Consider the following 16,540-nt stretch of genomic DNA (forward strand, 5'->3'; position numbering starts at 1 on the left):
GGCCAGGAGTCAAGATTAATCGTTGTCTGTGTTGAAATAGAGCGATTATCTGGCGCTAAGGAAGAGCAGATAGCGGACTCCGCAAAGGAAGGGACAGGAGGGGTGGCAGTGCTAGCCAGGGCCGAATATATAGTGTCTACTTTTTTAAGAAAGAATTGAGCAAGCTCTTCGCATTGTGTGGTATTGAGAATAGGAGGTGTTGGCAGGGTGGTAGCGCCCGATAGATCCTTGACAATGTTGAATAGGGTTTTAGCACAATTATTCGCCTGCATAATAGACAAGGAGACATAGTTAGCACGTGCAGCCCTGCAGTGGGAATGGTAAAAATGCTTAATGGTAAGATAAGCAAATGTAGCTTCAGATGAATACGTTTTTCGCCATCGACGTTCAGAATTTTTACATTTAGTTTTCTCCCTTTTTAGTTCATCATTGAACCAGGGGGCGGGGGGACGGTGATTATTTAGCTTCTTGGTCAAAGGTGGGAGGCAGATATTAAGGGTAGTCTATAACCAGTTGCGGAACGCTAACAAATCCAAAGTAAGATTATATAGGGCTTAGGGACATTATTAGACAGCAATAAATTAAACTTAGTCATGTCCAGGTTTTTACAATTCCTAAAGGGCATAGCCATGGGGCTGCTATTTGTGGGTGCAAGGTGGGGGCCAACTCCATTAAAGCCCACTAAAAAGTGATCAGTCCAACTAAGTGGAATGGCCGCCGGGTAATGTAAAGAAGGCAAATTGGAGAGAATAGGGTCAAGGAGATGGCCAGCTTTGTGTGTAGGCCTCCAGTTTTGAAGTAAAATGTTCAAAGCTGCTAGATCCGAAACCAAGGTATTACCAGTAGTGCAATTGGGATCCTCTAGATGGAGGTGGAGATCACCAATGATTGTGAAATTAGCTGAGTGTAACAGAAGCGGGCGAAAAAGTCAGGGAAATTAGAAGTCCATGAACCAGCAGGGCTTGGAGGGCGATACACTAGTAGCCCAGTCAGGGTAAACTGTGGTGTCAGAGTTAGTTTAAAAGGTGCAGCTTCACAATCAGAAATTGATAGTTCATCAAATTTGCAGCACAGATTTTTTTTTAAATGATAGCAATTCCTCCGCCCACCCTGTCTCCTCTATCTTTTCTTGCAATCACATAGTTCGGGGGCAGGGCTCTGGCCACATCAGGTCCCGAATAACTGTTAATCCATGTCTCCATTAAGAAGATGGCATCGGGTTGGAGATCCACCAAGAGATCAAAGATGTCTGGCTGATGTTTGGGGATGGATCGACAATTAATGCTAAAAAAAAAGAAAAATATTTAGGCGGAGCTGGCTTACATTTCTTGGCTAATTGGGTAGGCATGTAAGCAGAAGTGCTGGGTGTAGTGGTGTGACTCAAGTCAGTGGGGGAGGGGGGGGTTTAAGAAGAATGTTACAGCCTGGACAAACTGAGGTGTTGGCATCCCAACAGACGCACATTGATCGGGGGTAAGTGCGTGTTGGACTTGGCCCTTCTGGCAGGTTCACCCCTAGACTTTTTGCTTGTAATGGTGACCTGCTGATGGTGATTTGTGGGTTCTGCGCACTTTCACTGTGTCCCAGTGGAAAGTGCGTGCGCACTCTGAGTGCATGTGATGAGATAGGCCTGCCCTCCCATAGGAATGCATGGGGAATGTATGTGTCCGTGGTAGTTCCTGATGCGTGGGGTGTACAGGTTCGAATCTGATATGTGCGAACTCGTCCTAGCACTGGGGAGCGCTTTTGTGCACAGCCGGTGCCCACCCGGCATTTGCCCGCTTTAAATTGCCGATTTTGAAGCCCCTGGCGAGTGCCCACCTCGCCAGGGACCTTGCCGATATTTTTATATTTTACCTCGAGGGAGCCCACCCCTCGGTTAATTCACCCCCGCCTGCAAGTGCCTGAAAAGGGCCGCCGCACTGCCCGTGGCGACCCGGAAGTGCTTGGCCGGCCGGCCAATTGCAGCGCATCCCCCGAGGTCTGACCCAGAAGTCAGGCAAGCTGTGGCGGGACAACAGGGAGCTGACGGGAGGCCACCCCGCGCTGCTGCAGCAGAAGAAGAAGCCGGCACATTCCCCCCCCCCCCCCCCGAGGCTCCAAGGAAGCGAAGAGGTGAGCCCCGGAGGGTGAGAGGGGAGAGCGGAAACAGCGCGTGAGGCCGCGGGGCTCCCATGCCAGGAGAGAGCCCCGCCCGCGGTAGAGTCCAGCGAGAGGAGAGAAAGCCCCCGTGCCAGGTCCCGGTGAGTGCTAAAGAGAGGGGGGGAGTCGGGGCACATTGGCGCTGCCCGCCCCCCTCCTTCCGCAGTTGTGCAAAGCCCCTGAGAGGCTCACAAGGGCATTTTGGAATTCAGAGTTCCCTGAGCGGGACTCCAACGGCTGGCCACATTGTCCCAGAGCCTGCGAGGCTCGTGGGGGAGGCAGTTGGTTGTGTCGAGTCTCCCGTGAGAGACTCCAACGATTCCAGAGCAGTCTTCTTTCTCTCCCAAGCGGCCCCGTGTGATGATGAGCCCCGGGAGGCTCAAGGCGCCCCAGTTGTTGGCAGAGCCACAGAGGCTCTAGAGGGCATTTCTTCGTTCAGGAGCCCAGCGAGGCTCAAATGGGGCCAGTCATTTGTGAGGAGCCCTGAGAGGCTCAGGGGGATATTTTATTTGTTCAGAGCCTGCGAGGCTCCAGTGTTTGCCCTCCCCATTGTCTGCACCAGTTACCCAGCACTTTGTGGGCAACTGCCACGTTTAGGCCCCCTGACACTGCGACACAGGGCGTCCTAGTCCCAACAAGGCCAGAGAGCCTAGGGACAGTCACAGGTGGTGACTAATGTGAGTTTTGCGCAATTGCTCGTGCTTGCACCTCTGAATGTGTTTTTATACGTCATGTGCCTTGTTCTACACCGCTGAATGTTTTTATGCATCATGTGCCTTGCTCTTACACCGCTGAATGTATTTTATGCATCATGTGTTATTTGCACCTCTGAATGTGTTTAGGCGTCATGTGTTTCCTCCCTTACACCTCTGAATGTATGTTATGCATCATGTGTTATGTGTTTACACCCCTACAGGTATTGTGATACTTAGGTGGTTGTTCTCCTAGTACAGGTGGTGCTAGTGAGGTCCTGGTTACCAGTAGTGACTGGTTGTGTACTTTATGTTCTACTTTTGTGCTACAGTGATTTGTATGCTAAGTTCTAAAAGTGCTGATTCCTGACAGTGGTCCATGTGGCCCTGTCTTGTACATATCCCCTGTAAATTCTGCCCGTGCCTGTTGGCACATTGTAAAGTGTGTGTTTTATCTAATGTGTTTTGGTGTAATACAAAGGCTATTTTTATATATAACCTTGTGTGCAGTTTCCTTTGTGGTGGGCCTTGGGTGTTGTTGCTGGGGTGCGTGCGCAAATACTTAACTCATATCGCCTCCAAGTTTAGCCTTGCTGCTCGCGCCACATTACCTAGAGGGTGAGCAGGGGTTATCTTGGCGTGTAACTCCCTTGCCCTGACTTAGGAGTGGTGGTCTCTGACTGACTTTGGCGCAAGCCCTGGCCAGCCAGGGATCCCATTTCTAACAGTGCGAAGGTTGAGTAGCTGAGTGGAGGAAAACTTGATTTTGGTGTTGTTTTGAGTGTTACCAGGGGGAGGGATTTGGGCCCCAGGTCCCGGCCTAGTGCAGACGGGCGCAGAAGGGCACAGACGGGCGCAGACGGGCTTGCCTTTGGCGCGCCACCGGCGCGCCCGCTGCGCGCGTCCGCTATGCACTTGTTCCATGGGCTGTTTTTACAGAGCCCACACGGGCAGGGGACGCAAGCACTAGCGCGTCCCTTGCCTAAGATGACGGCAGCAAATGGCACAACCCGGAAGTGGGTAAAAAATTAGCACGCAAAGTTTCCCCTTGGCCTCCCTCCACTCAAACAGTCCGCTCTTGACTGCGGTGGACCGGGGGGGCAGAGGAAAAAGTGCACGATGCCACACCAGTACGAGGCAGCAAAAATGAAAGTCCCACAAGTGCACACAGGTAAAATATAAAAATTTCAAAGGCAATATTTCCCACTGTTTTTTAAAAGGTAACAAATCACGGAGGCATTAGCACCTTAGCTGCTATGGAACGTCCAGCTCCAGTGCTGAACGTTCCATTGCGCAGGTGCAGCTGGAACGTCCAACGGCCGACAGCAGCACTCCCGAGGTAGTGGTGCCGTTGGCCGTTGGACTGGGCGCAGCACTTATGAGGTTAGAAATTAAAAGGATGCAGAGTGCAAAATATTAGTCAGCAATAGATGCAACTAGCAATTCTAACTGTTCAAGTTATAACATGCTGTATGCATACGCCAATGGGCCTGAGGGGTTTGCAACCGTCGAAGTTTATGGTCGAGTTCTAGAAGATCATGATCAGAGGTACTGTTGGGGAGGATCAAGATGTAAACGTTTACAATGGACGAAGGAGGTGAAAGTATAGTCCACGTCCCTCAGGTGCGTCAACCACCATGGATCCATCAAGGCATGATCATCCAGAATGTCAGAGAGGATGAACCGGTCTCGGGCTGCCTGGTCGTATGGTTTCTGGACTTGTCAAGGTGCCATATTCCCGCACCCCCCCACCATTAATACCCCGGCTCTCCCGAAGGAGAGCAGGAGTTTGATCAGCCGCCGGGGCATAGATAGAGCCCACACACAAAGACTCATTGAACATCTGAACCTTGGCAAAAATATATCTGCCCAGGGGGTACCGCCACGTCCACAGTGTGCAAACCCCCTTAGATATGTGAAATAAGATGTCCAACCCACTCTCCCTATGTTCCAAAGGAGTAGATGGGTGTGTAAGTGTTGTCTGGATCCTGCTGGCATGTAGTACTGTACTTATTCAACCCCTTCTGAGTTTATCATGATCAATAGGTGATAGGTGTGTTTCCTGGAGCAATGCTTCATCAAGGAGGTGCATCTTCTGAAATGAGAGGATTTTCTGCCTCTTGATAAAATGGGTCAGGCTTGTTGACATTAAGGGGCATTTTTACAAGCAAGTGGTGGAGCACTGTGTTGGCCTCCTTGGCTTAACGCCGCGCTCTCCACTCCACAGGGCTGTACTGTATTTACAAGAATACGGTGCAGCCATGCATTTCTCCCTGTGCTGATGCTACATTTAGCTGCCTAGTGTCAACGCAGGCAGCCTTGTACCATAGTGCAAGGATTCCTGCGTTGAGGGGAACAGGCCTGACCAGTACCACGCATCAGGGGTTAGACTAACGCATTTCAATGTGGTGGTCTGCATCACTGTAATGAAATGCAGTCACACATTTGTATAGCTTTCTGAGCTGTCAAATGCTGGAGCGCTGCTATAGTAATTGGAAGTCAAACTTAGCAAAGCTGATCTTGTACATTTGAGGGTTCTGGTTTAGCTACATTCAGGCACAGTACTCCGATCCATCACATGAGACATCCTGTGATTCTGGGCAAATCATTCAATATCCCCGTGCCTAACAAAAATGAATGTGTCGATCTGTAATGCAACTGGTGCTCATATAAAGCACTATGATCCCAGATACCTCTAGGTCGAGTGCGAGCTTAATGAAACTCCGAAATAAATGCAGGGGACATTCCTATTCCAACTCTAATGCTAACCCTATGAAGCACCCTACAACTTTAGGGCTATTCACTCCATGAACAACCTGCTAGACAAAATGGCCCCATTGCAACTGAAAAGAACATCCGCAAAGACTCAAAACCATGGTATGATGGGAGACTGAATGTTGACAGACGCTCGCTTAGAGTAATTGAACGACGCTGAAGACCTACACCCTCAGCCGACCTCCTCAAACTTCTAAGGACTTCCAGAAATGCTTATTTTAGAAAGATCAGAAAATCCAAAACCGATTTCTTCAGGTCTCAACTAGATCCAGCCAAGAACTGCCCCAAAAAGCTATTCGATCTTATCAAAGCCCAAACTAAGAGCCTACCTAATGTCCTCAACGCCAGCCCACTCTTTCTTCCCAACTGTGATGAATTTGCCTCCTTCTTCGCCTCTAAGACAGAATCCATTAAATCAGATCTACTCAAGGACCTAATATTCATCTCAGACTTGAAAAAGAGCCCATCACTGCCCCTGGCTGGTGCTCTTGCGATTAACCTCCCATTATTTAAACTAAAAAACAATGCAACTTGGTCCCACTTCAACACTTACTGTGAAGACACCATATTAAAGACGCTAAACACGCTGAAACCCTCCAATCACTTCACTGACCCGCTCCCTGCGAACTACCTAAAAAACTTCATTCCTCTCTTACTACCCCTCTGGACCAAGATCATTAACACATCCCTCCTTCAAGGATCCATTCCAGACATCCTGAAAACTGGGCAGGTCTCGCCTATACTTAAGAAAACTACAGCGGACCCCTCGGACCCTAATAAATATTGTCCGATCTCTAATATGCCTATGTTAGCCAAACTCCTGGAAAAATGCATTGATATACATCTGAACAATCACATTGATCTATTCAACTTGAACCAATTTCAATCAGGCTTCAGATCACAGCACGGAATCGGCCATGACACACTTATTAGACGCCGCTCTAAAAATCCTCGACCAAAATTAAGCCTGTCTACTAATCCTACTCGACCTGTCATCAACTTTTGACACCGTCAAATACGACAACCTGCTTGATCTTCTGAAACACAGAATGGGAATGTCTGGAAATGTATTTAACTGGTTCGCCTCCTTCTTCCAAAATAGATCCCAAAGTTTCAAGGTCAACCAATCCCTGTCCATCCCCAAGCCCGTCACACTGGGAGTTCCACAAGGCTTCTCCCTCTCTCCCACCCTGTTCAACCTGTTCATGGAACCTCTTACTGATCTTCTCAGCCTCACCAAGATAAACTTCCACATGTATGCAGACGACACTCAAATATACATCAAGATACACTCACTGGAGGACATCAAACTGCTCAACACCACCCTACAATAAACCCAAACGTGGCTGGCCGAAAACCATCTACAACCTAACACCCTCAAAACGGAATTCCTTTTAATTGCTCCCCCTAACAAAACTCACACTGTCATGGTTTGGATGAAGCACCTAACAGCTCTAAATGGACAACCGCTCATAGTCGACTCAGCGAAATCTCTAGGGGTAACGCTGGACAATACCTTAAAGATGCAGAAACACATTAGCGCCTCAACAAAAGGCAACTTCCATCTAAAGACCCTTCGAGAACTGAACGCTTTCTGCCCGTATATGACTTCAAACAAGCAGTTAAAGCCCTAGTAATCCCCCGCGTGGAATATGGAGCAGTAACCTTATGCGGCCTCCCAAGGTCATCAACTGCCCCGCTAAGAGCCACGATCAACTTAGCTGTGCGACTCATCACTGGTTCTAAGAGAAACGCTCACATTTCCCCAGACCTGAGAGCCCTCAACTGGCTACCGTTTGAAGCCAGAATTCATCTAAAAATCGCTTGGATGACGCACAAGGCCCTCTACCACAACGCCCCACCATGCCTAGCTCAGAAACTGGTGCTCTCTGCGGGCAGCAGAGCCTCCAGGAGTGCCAAGACTCTTCTCCTACAACCTTAATGATTTGCCAAGAAAAAACGTATAACCGGTCCTTTTCTGGTATGGCTCCGAGGATATGGATGCTTTGCCCAGTGAAACAAGAATGAACCCTTCCACTGCGTCCTTCAAAAGAGAAGTGAAAGCTATCCTCATGGCTAAACTCATGTGAACTCTATGACTATTTACTGTATTTTTCCCTGTATATATGACTGTATCTTTTATTGGTTATGTCTTTGTATACTATATCTTGCCTTCTATTGATGACCTGTAAAGCACTCTGATACTCGCAAGAGTCTGGCTTGTGCTATATAAAACCTTCAAAATAAAAACAAAATAAATAAATACTTAAACAAAGCGGGGCTGTAATCCAAGTCAGAGTTTCAAACCCACTACTTTCTGAAGTAAGCCTAAAGGAGGTTCTGGTGGTGCCATACCAAAAGTACCAGTGGAAACCAAGTTGCGTGAAGTTTGAGTGGTTTCCTAGGATCAGCTCAACTGCAGCGGTTTGGGGAAAATGACTCTTCCCACTTCAAGAGTTTGACACCAGCCGCTGTACTAGTGGCATATGTACTGTCAGTAAATTATTTTGAGAGGGCCATCGGTCATCAAAATTCAACGCCCATGATCTTCCAGAAGAAGGTATGTCTGTCCCTTGTGAGCACTCAGCCTTTCTGGACAGGAACCAGTGAAGTTTCTGTCCCCACACAGGATCAAACTAGTCCTCGTGGATCTCTAGGACCAGCAGCTCTGAGCCTGCGATCAGGGTCGATCAGCAGCCCTAGTTTTGTTGCATTTTCCTGAAGTGTTCACCCCGTGTCTGTTACTGGTGTTGCTGAAGAGGGTTGTAATAAGTTGGAACTGACAGAGGGACTATCTGTTGTTCACTTACCAGTCTCCTACAGGGCCTGCTGGAGAGAGCCTAGAATAGGGTGGGTTTATGAGAGAGAGTTTAGTGTTCACTCACCAGCCGCCTACAGGTGCTCCTGGAGAGAGCCTAGAATAGGTTGGGTTAGCAGGTATGATGAGGTATGGCTGACCTTGGCCATGGAGCGGCGCTGTTAGCAGATAAATGTAGACACTCTTGCTGGCAGTACTAACAGTGTCACACAAGGCTTGGCATCACCATCACCATTCCTTTGTAAAGCGTACATGTTTCTATTACTTTCATGTTTTACATCTCAAACCTTGATTTCCAAACCTGTGCTGAATATACCTAGCTGGCAGCCCATCCTGACATGGTTGGAGGGGGCCTGATCCAGTCACTTATTGCGATTGTGAGGATGATTAAGTGGCGATAAACAGGTTTGACATTGAAATCCATCGGCTTTGAGTCTCTGTGCCCTCTCCTTTAAGATTTGACTAACCAACAGTGTTACATCAGGCCCCTCACACCTCTCCGATGAGGAACACCCTAGACCAGTGGTCTTAAAACCTTTTAATGCCACACCCCCAACCCCACAGCGATCGTCGGGCACCCCTCAGAATTTTTCACAATTATTCTATTCAATTGACAATGTTTAAATATGTCTAGACTAATTTAAACATTGCAGTTAAGTACAGTTTTAAGAATGCAATCAAATACATGATTGCCAAACATACTATTCTGGTAAGGCAGGCTTTAATATAGCCTTATGGCCCGCGGACGAAGGCATGCGTCGCGGGACTATAATGGGTTCAGGGCCTTTAACAAGCGGTATATCCCGTGGCAGAAGGGCTATAAGGCTATTGGAACATTCCACCCGCTAAGGGTTGAATGTATTAAATTAAAAAGATAAAAACATGAAGACAAACATTGGAATGTTGGAGCTCCGGACTTATACCAGCCATTACAAGCCCCGAGCTGCTTCAATGGAGCTCCCAACATTCCAATGTTCTAATAACAGGTACAAGTACCCTCAGTGAGTTTATTTTAAGTGGTGGTGGAGGTTTTGAAGAATATTTGGAGTCCCGTCCCTTTTGACATATACTCGTAGCTAGGATATAACGGACAAAACATGTTAGTGATGGCCCATTGGAGAGCAGCTTACTGCCGCTCATTAATTTCAGCTTAAAACAAAGCACTGTTATCAGCATAATGCTTCGTTTACCAGAGTCTAGCGCCACACCTGGGATCATCTCAGGCCCCCTACAAGAGCCCGCCCTCAGTTTGAGGCCCCCTGCCAAGGACATACATTTCAAGCATTCTCAGATCCTAAAAAAAAAATCAGATAAGAGCTGACAGAATGTGAGTGAATGACTCAATCAAGATTTATTTAGGAATTAACTAATATTTCACGAAATTGATACAGCAATAGCACAGAAGAACAAGTAAACAACTGAAATGCATTTTAACATCAACTAATCAATTCATAAACACTGGTAGGAAACAAGAAACTAGTGGATCAAAAGGATAAGATACATCCAACTTCTAAAACAGATTACACGTTTGATTAAACATTCGAAGATACACAAACTGACTAAAAAGATTCTATGGTTAATCATGCCGCTAGTTAAATCAAACCTGCGGAAATATGTTACCAGCAGCATCCTCCAACTTATGGGTAATAGGAATTCTTAAGATAATGAAGTCACTTTTTGACCTAAAACTCTATAGTTTGTTTGGGCCATACTGTTGGCCAATTACTACAGAACTTCCAAATCATCTAAGGTTAGGAGGAATGCTAGATTCTCACACTAGTGTTCTTAAAAAAATTATTTTCATTTAAAGGGCTTTAATACAGTGAAAATGTATCTCAATACATAACTGTTGGCAAATTGCCTCTTTGTTATCATATTATCCATCCCCTCGGACTCAGCAACAAGGTGTTTCAGAAATGTATGACCTTTTTATTCTGTACACTGCAGTAAAAGCTAGGGACAGCTGTCTTGTTCATCAACCAAACTACCTTTTAAATATGTTTGAGCATCCCGAGTGCCCTCCACCTAGATTGAGAAGCCAGTTCTCGGTGAACACCCACCATGTCATACGGGACAGGTAGCCAAGGCAATAGGGAGTCATCTTTCTCTACTTGAATATCATTGGTTCACAAAGCCTTCCATACCAAAAGTGCCATGGTGGATGGAACTCTGGCGCTGTGGCTGTGCTATGCTCTTTCTAGCATTTAACGGTAACTAAAGGTTTCATTTCCAAATTCTGACAGTGACCTCATCCTAGTCTACCGGACATAGAACTAGTGTACTAGGCTGTATCTCAAACCAGCTTTATAGGCATATCGGCTAGCACCTGTTTTAAAGAGAACCAGAGGCAGAAAAAGGTTTACACAATAAAAAGAACCAAATACAATCATTTTCATATCAATTAGATATGGTGTACTGGCTTTAGAAGTACTGCAGTGAATATGTGCACAAAATGAGGACATTTTAACACAATTCCATACATAGATTTGAGCCGAATAAACTGTGTGATGACAGTGATCCTTGTGGCAATCATCTTATCCCTATCTTGACTCAGTCCACAAGGGCTTTCAGTTCCATTATAGTCAATTATATATTTAAAGTTAAGCTTCCATAGGACTATGGAATGATTATTCCCCAGAGGAACCCACAGAATTCTCTTTTACAAGTTACATACGACAACAGCTCAAGCAGGTCGTACTCAGTAACACCAGCGGAGGGCTCCAAAGATTGATTTAGCTCGAATTTTAGCACTGTATGTTCTTACAGGGGCTTTAAGGAACAGCCTTCCTTCCATACTATTAAACAGCTTAAAACACTCGGTTAGTCCTGGACACAGGAAAACCGACATTCTGGATATGATTGTGGCATAAACATGTCGACAAAAAAGCCAACCCTTAAATAACCCTAGCTTTATAACTGTTCACTCTTCCAAGGTGCTCACAGCTTTCTGAGAAACTCTTTGTACTTTGGCTCCCTTATTCCACGTCTATCACAGATACCGTTGTTCCGGATGTAACACAATCTAACACCCAGTATACAAAGTTGTACTAAATAAGAACCTTAAAAAAAAAGTCTCTTTGAAATATGACACATCTATGTCTACAGCCCTCTTGTAGCAGAATACTTACAAGTACTGAACATTTTAAGGCATTTTTATGGATTATTAACAAGGGGAGTGCCAAGCCACAGACATATGTTTAACTTTCCTAAGAAATGATACATTGGTTGGACAAGAATTACTGAATTAAAAGACGGGAAGCCCAGGTCTTTGTATCACAAGTAGCACTTCTCTCTCCAAAAACACACGAGAGCTAGTCCCATCTCAAAGAAACCTTGTCACTCATGTGAACGTCGAAAGCAGAGCCATTCTGAAAGCAGTCACACTGTTGAGACAGGACCTCCTTCTAATGCCACCTCTGCCAGACTCCATGCTGACAGCAGTCACACTGTCGAGACAGGACCTCCTTCTAATGCCACCTCTGCCAGACTCCATGCTGACAGTGGTCACACTGTCGAGATAGGACCCCTGCTCTAATGCCACCTCTGCAAGATTCCCTGCTGACAGCAGTCACACTGTCGAGACAGGAAGCCCCCTCTAATGCCACCTCTGTCAGACTCTCTGCTGACAGCAGTCACACTGTTGAGAGAGGATCCCCTTCTAATGCCACCTCTGCCAGACTACTTGCTGACAGCAGTCACACTGTTGAGACAGGACCCCCTTCTAATGCCACCTCTGCCAGGATCCCTGCTGACAGCAGTCACACTGTCGAGACAGGACCCCCTTCTAATGCCACCTCTGCCAGGCTCCCTGCTGACAGCAGTCCCACTGTCGAGACAGGAACCCCTTCAAATGCCACCTCTGCCAGACTACCTGCTGACAGCAGTCACACTGTCGATACAGGACCCCTTCTAATGCTACCTGTGCCATACTCCCTGCTGACAGCAGTCACACTGTCGAGGCAGGACCCCCTTCAAATGCCACCTCTGCCACACCACCTGCTGACAGCAGTTCACACTGTCGAGACAGGACCCCCTTCTAACACTACCTCTGCCAGACTCCCTGCTGACAGCAGTCACACTGTCGAGACAGGACCCCCTTTTAAGGAACTTTTTAAAAACCTTCTAAAAAACCTGTGCCAAACTACCTGCTCACAGTAGTCACACTGTAGAGACAGGTCCCCCTTCTACTGCCACCTCTATCAGACTCCCTGCTGACAGTACATATTATCTTGAGTTTAGGGGAGCAATCTCATTTCTTTACAATCAGCAGTCAAATGCCAAAATCCAAATAATTTTTTATTCTATTACATTTCTTTTTAACATGTAAAAGCTAGTCATTATTGTGTACATTTTATAGCATCATGATTGGTTCTAGCTATATATTGTTTTTGTGCAATCAATCTTTTTTTTTTCATTTCTTTTGTGGAACAATCATTTGAAAATTCGGCTCCATTAGCCATCTACAAATTGTCGTCCAAGAATGTAAAATGGTGGTTTTGTCTGGCTATCAAACAGTGTGAGACTCTGTGACTTTTGTTAATGAGCCCGTACTGTTCTGCATAAAACTCTTGTGCTCAACCTGACTATCACAAACATGTGGCTCATTGACATTTATAAATGATTCCTCACTCATTTATAAATGTCAATGAGCCACACTGGAACACATCGGCAACGGTCCGCTATAATCAAGATGGAAGTAAGACCGCACCATTCCTATGTACGAGTGGAGTGCGGCAGGGCTGCATTTTAGCGCCATTTTTATTTTCCCTATACATCAATAATTTGGATAGGGAACTCTCCAAATTGAGTGTGGATTCCCCCCAAATAGGTCATCGTCCGGTGCCCGTCCTGCTTTACGCGGATGACGTGGTGTTGCTAGCTCGAACACCGCGGGGGCTGCAGAGGCTGATCGATGGATTTGTTAATTTCATGGCCACACTTGACCTGTCAGCTAACCTGGAAAAGTCTTATGTTATGCCAGTTGGGGTAAGATCAAACAGGAAATTTGTCTATAGGATAGGCTCCTATAAAATAGGCCTTGTCCAGTCCTTTTCCTACCTAGGCGTATTATTTAATGAGCGACTAGACTTTAAATCCCTGACGGATAAAGACGCGGCAAAATTAGTGGCGTCGTCAGGGGCCATAATGGGTTATGGGAGAAGACTGGGCAGATGGTCGCCGGAGCAAGTACTTAACCTGGAGTTGATTTTACAGGGAGCATGGTCAGGTGTGCTTGGATTTCTTTTGTTATAACTCTCTCACAGAATAAAAACCAACAATGTTTCTTTACTTTTAGTCCACTTTGTGCTAGTCTCCCAATGGTTTTCCTGATATTTCATGTTTTTCCTAGCTGTAGGGAAATAAACAATAGCAGACAATAGACACTTTTATAATTTTCAAATATATGTGTTTTTCTTCTTTCCTACTAGTTCAGTCTTCTATCCTCTGCTTTGTATCAGCTGGTATTTGAATGTCCCGCATTCTTGTAATTTTATCAGTTTCTATAATTCCTTCATCTCACAATAACTGCACTTTTTTTGGTTCAATGCACACCAATGGATGGGTCAGTATTATGAATGATGTAATTACATTATTACCACATTCACTCAGCTCTATGCTTATTTCTATGTGGGATCAGTGATAGTGGTATGCTCACTGATGTCTTTGTAGGTTTGAAGACTGACTGAAGCTCTTCACACATTCACTGCACTGGAATGGCTTTTCTTTTGTGTGTGTTCGCTGATGTTTATGTAGGTGTGATAAGCAACAAAATCTCTTCACACATTCATTGCACTTGTATGGTTTTTCCCCAGTGTGTGTTTTCTGATGCCGCTTTAGGTACGATAATGTGCAAAAGCTCTTTAGACGTTCACTGCAATAATATAGTTTTTCCCTGTGTGTGTTCGCTGGTGCTTTTTTAGGTGTGATAATTGACTAAAGTTCTTCAGACATTCACTGCAATGATATGGTTTTTCGCCAGTGTGTGTTCGATAATGTTTTTTTAGCTCTGCAGATTGAATAAAGCTCTTCCCACATTTACTGCACTTGAATGGCTTTTCCCCTGTGTGTGTTCGCTGATGACGTCTGAGGTTAGATGAATCCGTAAAACTGCTTCCACATTCACTGCAATGGTATGGTTTTTCTCCAGTGTGTGTTCGCTGATGATACATAAATCCTGAAGCGGAACTAAAACTACTTCCACATTCACTGCAATGGTATGGTTTTTCCCCGGTGTGTGTTTTCTGATGATACATAAATCCTGAAGCGGAGCTAAAACTACTTCCACATTCACTGCAATGGTATGGTTTTTCGCCAGTGTGTGTTCGTTGATGAAACATTAATGTTGATGAGTTACTAAAGCTACTTCCACATTCACTGCAGTGGTATGGTTTTTCCCCGGTGTGTGTTTTCTGATGATACATAAATCCTGAAGCGGAACTAAAACTACTTCCACATTCGCTGCAATGATATGGTTTTTCGCCAGTGTGTGTTCGATTATGTTGTTTTAGGTGTGCAGATTGACTAAAGCTCTTCCCACATTTACTGCACTTGAATGGCTTTTCCCCTGTGTGTGTTCGCTGATGACGTCTGAGGTTAGCTGATCTCGTAAAACTACTTCCACATTCACTGCAGTGGTATGGTTTTTCCCCGGTGTGTATTTTCTGATGCTGTTTTAGGTGTGACGATTGACAAAAGTTCTTTACACATTCACTGCACTTGTATGGTTTTTCCCCTGTGTGATTTCTCTGATGGTATTTTAAGCCTGCTAATCGACTAAAGCTCTTCACACATTCACTGCACTTAAATGGTTTTTCCCCTGTGTGTGTTCACTGATGATACCTTAATGTTGTAGAATTCCTAAAACTACTTCCACATTCACTGCACTTGAATGGTTTTTCCCCAGTGTGTGTTCTCTGATGAATTTTTAGAACTGATAATTGACTAAAGCTCTTGAGACATTCACTGCAATGATATGGTTTTTCTCCAGTGTGTGTTCTCTGATGGAGTTTTAGGTGTGATGATCGAATAAAGCTCTTCATACATTCACTGCACTTGTATGGTTTTTCCCCTGTGTGAATTCGCTGATGGTATTTTAAGCCTGTTAATCGACTAAAGATCTTCACACATTCACTGCACTTAAATGGTTTTTCCCCTGTGTGTGTTCGCTGATGATTCCTTAATGTTGAAGATTCACTAAAGCTACTTACACATTCACTGCAATGGTATGGTTTTTCCCCGGTGCGTGTTTTCTGAAGCTGTTTTAGGTGTGATGATTGACAAAAGCTCTTCACACATTCACTGCACTTGTATGGTTTTTCCCCTGTGTGATTTCTCTGATGGTATTTTAAATCTGTTAATCGACTAAAGCTCTTAACACATTCACTGCACTTAAATGGTTTTTTGCCTGTGTGTGTTCGCTGATGATTCCTTAATGTTGCCGATTTCCTAAAACTACTTTCACTTTCACTGCAATGATATGGTTTTTCCCCTGAGTGTGTTTTTTGATGATACATTAATCCTGAAGAGGAAATAAAACTACTTCCACATCCACTGCAAGTATATTTTTTTTCCTTCTTGGTTAGTGTCCCTGAGTCGGGTATGCATTTTTCTACATCTCTTGACTGTGCTGTCTGAAGGGCCAACATGACCGATAAAGCACTTGTGTTATTTTCACACTCCATGTATGTGTGTGGTATTTTGCTTGTTTGCTTTCTGAATAAACTTTAAAGTGCAGAGGTCACCAAATACTCGCCACACTCATAACACGTGTAAGGCTTCTTTGTGGTCGACTGTGTCTTTAGAAAGGATAATGACTCTGCAAGCTTGCGAGTAAAGATCTATCGTCCTTCTGGTCGGTGGACACTGGGACAGTACTCTGTGTTTTATATAGCAGAACCCCCATTTCTTTTAACTTTCAGTTAACTGTGCTTTTCGCTGGTTGCTATGGAATGGCTTGGAAGAGTTTACAATACACCTCCAGCACTGAATGGTGGTCTGATATCACTTTAGGAAGCAGAGCACTGCTGTAACCACCTCATGATCAGAGCTGGTATTGGACATGTTTACACAAGAAGTGGTTGATCAGTGTTGCCTTAATTTTCTACAGGTCATT

At 45.2% G+C, this 16,540-nt stretch overlaps 1 pseudogene across 1 annotated transcript; it reads right to left on the bottom strand.

The window, feature by feature from the left end:
* Window positions 1-11,842: 11,842 nt before the first annotated feature.
* LOC147737079 (uncharacterized) lies at window positions 11,843-15,941 on the bottom strand (annotated as a pseudogene). Its single transcript, XR_015295973.1, has one exon. The product of XR_015295973.1 is annotated as an uncharacterized LOC147737079 (transcript).
* Between the last annotated feature and the right edge of the window lie 599 nt (window positions 15,942-16,540).

The sequence above is a fragment of the Lissotriton vulgaris genome, chromosome 1_1, assembly GCF_964263255.1.
Source record: "Lissotriton vulgaris chromosome 1_1, aLisVul1.2, whole genome shotgun sequence".
Classification (NCBI taxonomy): domain Eukaryota; kingdom Metazoa; phylum Chordata; class Amphibia; order Caudata; family Salamandridae; genus Lissotriton; species Lissotriton vulgaris.